We start from the raw sequence: 7051 nt of genomic DNA, 5'->3' as shown, positions 1-7051 counted from the left end.
AGCTCCGCCAGACTCATCCTGACTCCCGCCAATGGCCCACAATCTACCCTCCGGACGAAGGGATCGATCGCAAACACGTATAAAAGCAGGCTCAAAGGAAAACCCTGACGGACTCCGGACCCCACCTCAAAACAGCGGCCAGACCTACCGTTCACCAATGGGAAACTCTGTGCCCCTGCATACAAGATCTTAAGCCAATTAACAAAAGTACTCGGTAAGCCATATCTCAGGAGGACGGACCAGAGGTACTCGTGGTTCACCCGATCAAACGCTTTGGCCTGATCCAGGGACAGCAAGTATCCCTTCCAGAAACCCGCACTGCTCCGCTCCACTGCCTCCCTGACACTAAGGACCGCACTTAAGGTGCTTCGGCCTGGAACAGAGCAGTGCTGAGCCCCCGAAAGGAGGGGGAGGAGATGGTATCGAGGACGAGGTACCGGTTTGACAGGTCATCCAGAGGGGGGGCAGTCAGGCTTCCGTTTTGGACCTGGCCCGTAGTACAAGGAGCAGATGACTCTGACCTCTTCTTTCTCCCTTTCCTTTTGCCCTTATCTTTCTTTTTAGGCCTCTCCCCACTATCCTCATCCACACTTTCATAGTGGGAGGAATCAGAAGGGTCGGCCATATTGCCATCCTCTTTGCGCAGTCTCCTGATCTCCTCATCTAGCACGTTCTCCTCCAGGGCTTCAGCAGTTACAGGGCCAGCTTCAGGAGCAGGGGCTGAAGCTACCCCCGCCACCTGGGCACTCTCCAGCTCCCTACTCCTTCGACGATTTTCCTCCCGCCTTAGTTTGGCGGGGCCCTTTTTCCTCCTCACTAGCCCTGGTGCGCCCCCATCCCTGCTCGTAATCTCCCCAGCCGAGGCAACTTCACAGCTCTCCTCAGCCAGAGCGGCCGCCGCACGGGTGAAGGCCCGAGGACACCACACAGGTGGCACCGGATCTGCCGACAGGATGCGGCCAGATGACCCACCCCACCACACAAAGCGCAGACCTGCACAGTACAGGCTGCGCTAAAGTGGGTGGGGCTGTAAAAGACCTTAGGCTGCCCCTGGTAGAAGACCTGAATCCTATCACGTCCAAGGAAGGCGGCTGACGGAATGTGGGCAACCGTACTGCCTGAACGCTTGAGTTTGACGGAAAACGTCCAGGCCCCAGACCAGATCCCGTGCTCATCAAAGTTTTTCTTGGGCATGTCCGTCACATCCCCATACCGACCGAGCCAGGTCATGATGTCATAACAAGAAAGCGACTCGTTACGGGTCAAAACGGTCACTTTCTTGACAGAGTTCTGACGGGAAATCGCCTTTACGGTGAAATCCCGCCAGCCGGGCTCGTTCTTCGCCACTTCATAGTTTGACCAGAAGAGTTCAAGACCCTCTGGCCGAACGAAACTGACGTCAAACTCAGACGAACCGTAGGGGTGAATCAGGGCAAAGATGTCACTCGCCCTGAATTCCATCTGAAGGAGGAGCTCAACCATTTAGCGCGTGCTGGACACGCATCCTCGCCCCTCCAAATCAGACGGACCACATTCCTACGGTTATTGTCCTGCCCGGGTGTCGGGAGGGACCAGACCACCTCCCCATTCCGCTCTCGGAAAGCCCCCAAACCGTGTCTCTCTATCCAGAAAGACAGGTCGACCTCACCCCTTCCCTCTACCTGGATCGACCTGTCACCCCTGCGTAAAGCCTCCAGGAGGCGCTGTTGCAAATGGCCCCCAGGGCCGGCCAGAGACAGGGACCCCCCTGAACCCCCGGCAGTGACATTGGCATAGCTCCTAGGAGCAGTCACTACCGGGGGGGCAGCCAGACCAGACCCAGAACCAGACCCAGAACTACTAATACCACCATTCGCACCACCACTCTCATCCACACCAGACTTACCATTTAAAACACTACCACTCCCACCAACATTCACTCCACTGACACTCCCACATACACTCCTCTCATCCACAACACTACCACACTCAGCATTCACCCACCCTGCACTCTTGACCTGACTAATAGATTCTGGGCTGGCTGGGAGTTGTAGTATTGCTGGCTTCAGAATGGTCTTTTTCTCTGGTGCTGCTGCTGCTGGGGTCGACACCGATGGCTCCTCCTCCATGGCTGATGTTATTATCAGAGTCTGAGACTGCCCCATCGGGCGCACCCCAGCTCCTCCCACAATGCCAGCACCTGCCTTGCCCGACCGCACGGGCTCTGCGGATGATTCCGGCACCCGGACACTCCCCCCCCTCACAGAGGAGTGCCCCGCAGTGCCCACAGAACACACTATACTCGGAGGACCGCCCCCCGAGCACATGGACCTACCACTCTCTGCCACCAGCACCCGGACACTCCCCCCCCTCACAGGGGAGTGCCCTGCAGTGCCGGTAGTGCCCACAGAACTCAGGGAACCCCCCCTCGAGCACACGGCGGCATAGCTCGCCTCTGGAACTTGGACACGCCCCCCGCCACCCTGGGGCGGTCCTGCAGTGCCAGAGCTGCCCACCATGAGCCCATCCTGCCCCTCCCTACCGGCAGGATGGGTGGGCTTCACTTCTATTGCATCCACAACCTTTACTGACGCCATGCTGTACCCCCCATGCTGGCTCCGTTCCACCACAGAAACGGGGTCTGGCAGTCTGGGGGGCCCAGCAGCCTGAACCAGCTTTGCAGCTGGCCCAGATTGCTGGAAAGGAACAAAGACATACTGCACAGTTTCCTGCATCTTATGTTTCTTAGCTTTATGCTTAACTGCCACATCCTCACATGGGTTTTCTCCAAAAGTGAAATTCTGGAGGTGGGCTGGGGACTCCTGTAACACTATAGCCCTCAGCAATTCCCCAGCCTCACTCTCCACATCATCCTCCTCGCTATCAGTAAGTGGAAGTGCCACCTGTGCCGGCTCAATGTAGCTGTCCTGGGTGGTATGGGCTACAGGCACAGCATCTTTCTCCACAACTGCACTTTCCACCACCTTCTCCTCTTCCTCACCACCATCCTCACTTTCTTCACCGCCACTACTCTCCCCATCATCCACCTCCACCTTACCTGGGGATTTCATGGCGGCAAACCGATCCTCGTTGATCAGCTTCTCCCGGAAGAGGCCGCTCCCTTCAATGATCTCTGCCCTCCGCATCTCTAATTTCACAATTTCACTTTTCAGCGCTGAGATCCTTTTCTTTAATTCTGGATGGTTCTTTTTGGACCCCGTATTTGCCAGATTCTGAGACACCCGTAGATCCTCTCTGGCCATCTTCAGCTCCTTGCCGCACTGGTCGTACTCCGCAAACCTCCGCAGACTCCGCAGACTCTGCTAGATCTTCTTCCTCCGGCCGGAACATTGGCTGTTGCAGTTTTCTCTCCACTCCCCGCCAGCCTGGAAGAACGAGGAGTGGAGGCCCGAGACTCCATGCAGGGAGGACCTCCTAAGGATCCTGCCACGCTCCTGGGAAAAGCTCATGTAACACCTGCTGCTTTGCCTCTGGAAGTCTGGAGGAGCTCAGAAAGGGACACACCCGCTCGCTGCACACACTGAACTTCTCTGGACTACAGGAAGTGCGCTCTGCTGACACCTCTGTCCATGTCAGGAACTGTCCGGAGTAGGAGAAGTTTACTATGTAGATTTGCTCCTACTCACAGAGAGCACTGTAGTCAGACCAAAAAGAACTTTACAACTTCCTCTGTAGCATACGGCAGCTGATAAGTACTGTAAGGATTAAGATTTTTAAGAAGTAATTTACAAATCTGTTTAACTTTCTGGCACCAGTTGATTTAAAAAAATAAAATAATGTTTTCCCCCGGAGTACCCCTTTTACGTAACACCTGTAAATTCTGCACTACGAATATCACCAGCCACTGAAGAGAGAGGTCATCCAACAACTGAATTCCCAAAAAAATCAGCCACTAAATCCCTCAAGCAACCGTTCAGCCCCAGTCCAGAACCATCTGACCGGACCACAGGGACCAGTGTGGAGGAGAACAGTGTCCAGGCTGTAAAAGAGAAGAACACTGGAGCAGCCAGATACACTGACTCTAAGGCTGAGCCTCATACTTCTACCGAAGCTGCAGAGTTATAGGGGAACTGTAAAAATGAAAGTACTACAACCCCCAGTGTGGTCCGTCTATGCCCCCCTAAGGGTCAGGGTTGGAGGAGGCACAGGTTGAACAGACACACTACAATGGGAGTTGTAGTACTGTAGTTGTTAAAGAAAAAAAATATGTTTTCATCAGGTTGCCCATAGCAACCAATCAGATTGCTTCTTTCATTCTTGAGAAGACCTCTGAAAAATAAAAGAAGTGATCTGATTGGTTGCTAAGAGCAACTGGACAACATTTCCTCTCCACAGGTACATTTCCCCGATTGTCTTCATATTTAGGATGAGAATCTACTGACAAAGTGAGTAGCCAACCATTTCTGGGCATAAAACTCTGTAAGAGACAGCAGTCTGGGGGCGTCTGTGGTGGACATGAAGGAAGGGGGGGGGTCCAGGGAAATTGAGATTTGACGTCTGCAGCGAGCGCTTCTCACTGAGCGACGGGTCTCATCCCAGGTATTGCAGGGGGACCCCCCACGATCAGCTACTTATCCCATAACCCATGGATAGGGGATAAGTTAATTTTTGCCATAGTTCTCCTTTAATTGGCCAGAACACACCCAAAATTGTTCCCAGCCAAACATTGCTTCGTGTCCTGTCATTTCTCCCAGCTGTTCTTTTTCTACCTGCTTGTAAGGCATGCCTACACTCTCTAATTCTTTAAAGTGGTACTCCGCCCCTAGATATCTTATCCCCTACCTTAAGGATAGGACAAAAGATGACTGATAACTGGGACCCCCGTGATCTCCATGCAGCACCCGGCGTTCCAAATAATATATTTAGAACTCTGGGTTCTCGTGGTGCGGGTCGTGACCTCACGCCACGCCCTTTCCATTTATGTCTATGGGAGGTGGTGTGATGTCACAAGAAGGTGTGACATGATGTCACGAATCCCGCCACAGGAACCAGTGATCTAAACATACTATTTAGAATTTTGGTTGCTGCATGGAGATTGCTGGGGTCCCAGCAGCAGGATCCCCTTGATCAGACATCTTATCCCCTATCCTTTACATAGGGGATAAGATATCTAGAGGCGGAGTACCCCTTTAAGGGACAGTTCATGTACCCAAAAGTTGATCCTTTGCAACCGTATGACCCCTAGCAAGTTCCCTGCATGAGTCCCATTCATCAGAAAAAGGCTTGTGCATGGAACTTGCTGGGTGTTCTACGTTTGCCTCATAAACTGCACCACCCAGCACCAGTTACCTCTCTCCGCACCGCATTATGCAGATCGTGCAGGAGAGCAGCTTTGGTCATCCATGTTTTGCTAACTCTATTTTCACACACTGAAATAAATAAATGAGTCGAACAAGTCAAAGAACAGTTTTAAAAAAGGGGAACTTTATTTATTATTTATTAAAATGTTTGTGTAGGGGACTTTTTGTAACCTCCCATCACTCACAAAGAGCGTACAGTAACTAATACTCAGGACAGGAAAAACCTCCAGAGGGGAGGAAACCTGTAGGGAATCCATGGCTACTGTATGGCCCTTCCTCTGGGCATACTAAAGGAGGTTACCTCTATAATTTGGGCAAATGTTTCTGTGTATGTGCATGATTCCTAGGCCTGTGCCTTCATCCAACGTCTTGCTGTAGGTCCCGAAATGCTACTCCATGTCCTGGAAATAGTGCATCTAAGATAGGGGACAAAAAAGATAGATTATTTACATGTTTATCATAGAAATACACATGGAACTGCACTAAAGACCTTTTGGACAAAACAATGTAACACTTACCTGTCACAGTCATGTGCATGACTTTGCATTCCCGTGTCCCTACACAGTGTCCAGCACCGGCCCCTCACTGATGAACAGGACCAGTGTTATTTCTGGGGCTATGCCTTCATCCAACGTCTTGCTGTAGGTCCGGAAATGCTACTCCATGTCCTGGAGATACTGCATCTAAGATAAGAAAAAAAAGATAAATTATTTACATGTTTATCATAGAAATGCACATGGAACTGCACTAAAGATCTTTTGGACACAACAATGTAACACTTACCAGTCACAGTCATGTGTATGACTTTGCATTCCCGCGTCCCTACACAGTGTCCAGCACCGGCCCCTCACTGATGGAGAATGAACAGGAGCCGTGTTATTTCTGCTCAGTGCTGCTCTTTGGTGGACAATGGTTATGACATCACATGTGTGACACGCTGTTACCTCCTGGGAGTTCTATTTCAGTAGTGCTGCTCTCTGATTGGCTGAAAATCAAAAAAGCTTTCTAATATATTCTGTATGTCTGTTATCTAAGGTTTTTGACAAATTTTATTAAAATGGCGCCACTCCCTGTGGGTGCGTTATATTTGTTTCTCCTAACCAGACATTCTGTATATGTAATATCATTTGGTGGCCCCTACAGCCTGGGCCCATAGGTTTCTTACATAGATCAATGCTACTCCGGTAGGCTCAATGAGCAGCGCTGGCCGCCGGGACGTCTGACGAGTGACGTCCCTGACGTTGCGGTCTGGAGCGAAGGATGTCACTAGTCAGATGTCCCAGCAGCCATTGATTTAAAGTGGTCGTGGCTCCTGCTGCCAGTTCAAGATCAGACACCATGGCCCTAGATTGACATACTGCAACACCGATCCCCTGTGGCTGCCCACCTGTTGCAAAACTACAACTCTCAGCCTTCGGCTGTCAGGGCATGCTGGGAGTTGTAGCTTTGCAATAGTTGGACAGACGTCTGTCGAAAGGGGGGAAAAGGGACCAGAAATAAAGCAATGTGGGCTTTGAAAAACACCATTTATATGTTGTTTTTAATCACAGCCTAAGCCTAGGAACAAACACAATTCTTGTTTGATGTTTTGGTTTTTTTTTGCAAAAAACAAACAAACATCAAAATCTTCCCCCTCATTTCTTTTCTCAGCTATCTTTGTGTTATTTTTGCTAAAAGCACTGGGGGGGGGGGGGGGGGGGGGGTCTTAGAGATTTATCAAAACCAGGGAAGAGGGAAAGTGGACCAGTTGC

The 7051-nt window shown here is 51.1% G+C and overlaps 1 long non-coding RNA gene across 1 annotated transcript; it reads right to left on the bottom strand.

Annotated features, from left to right (window-relative positions):
- Positions 1-5404: 5404 nt before the first annotated feature.
- Positions 5405-6222, bottom strand: LOC130366788 (uncharacterized). Its single transcript, XR_008891924.1, has 3 exons — positions 6084-6222; positions 5819-5983; positions 5405-5716 (listed from the first exon to the last, which is right to left on the bottom strand). It is a non-coding gene; the product is annotated as an uncharacterized LOC130366788 (long non-coding RNA).
- Positions 6223-7051: the final 829 nt, after the last annotated feature.

Source organism: Hyla sarda, chromosome 4, assembly GCF_029499605.1.
Source record: "Hyla sarda isolate aHylSar1 chromosome 4, aHylSar1.hap1, whole genome shotgun sequence".
NCBI lineage: Eukaryota > Metazoa > Chordata > Amphibia > Anura > Hylidae > Hyla > Hyla sarda.
The sequence above is the reverse complement of the archived record's forward strand: the minus strand, read 5'-3'. Positions and strand labels throughout refer to the sequence as shown.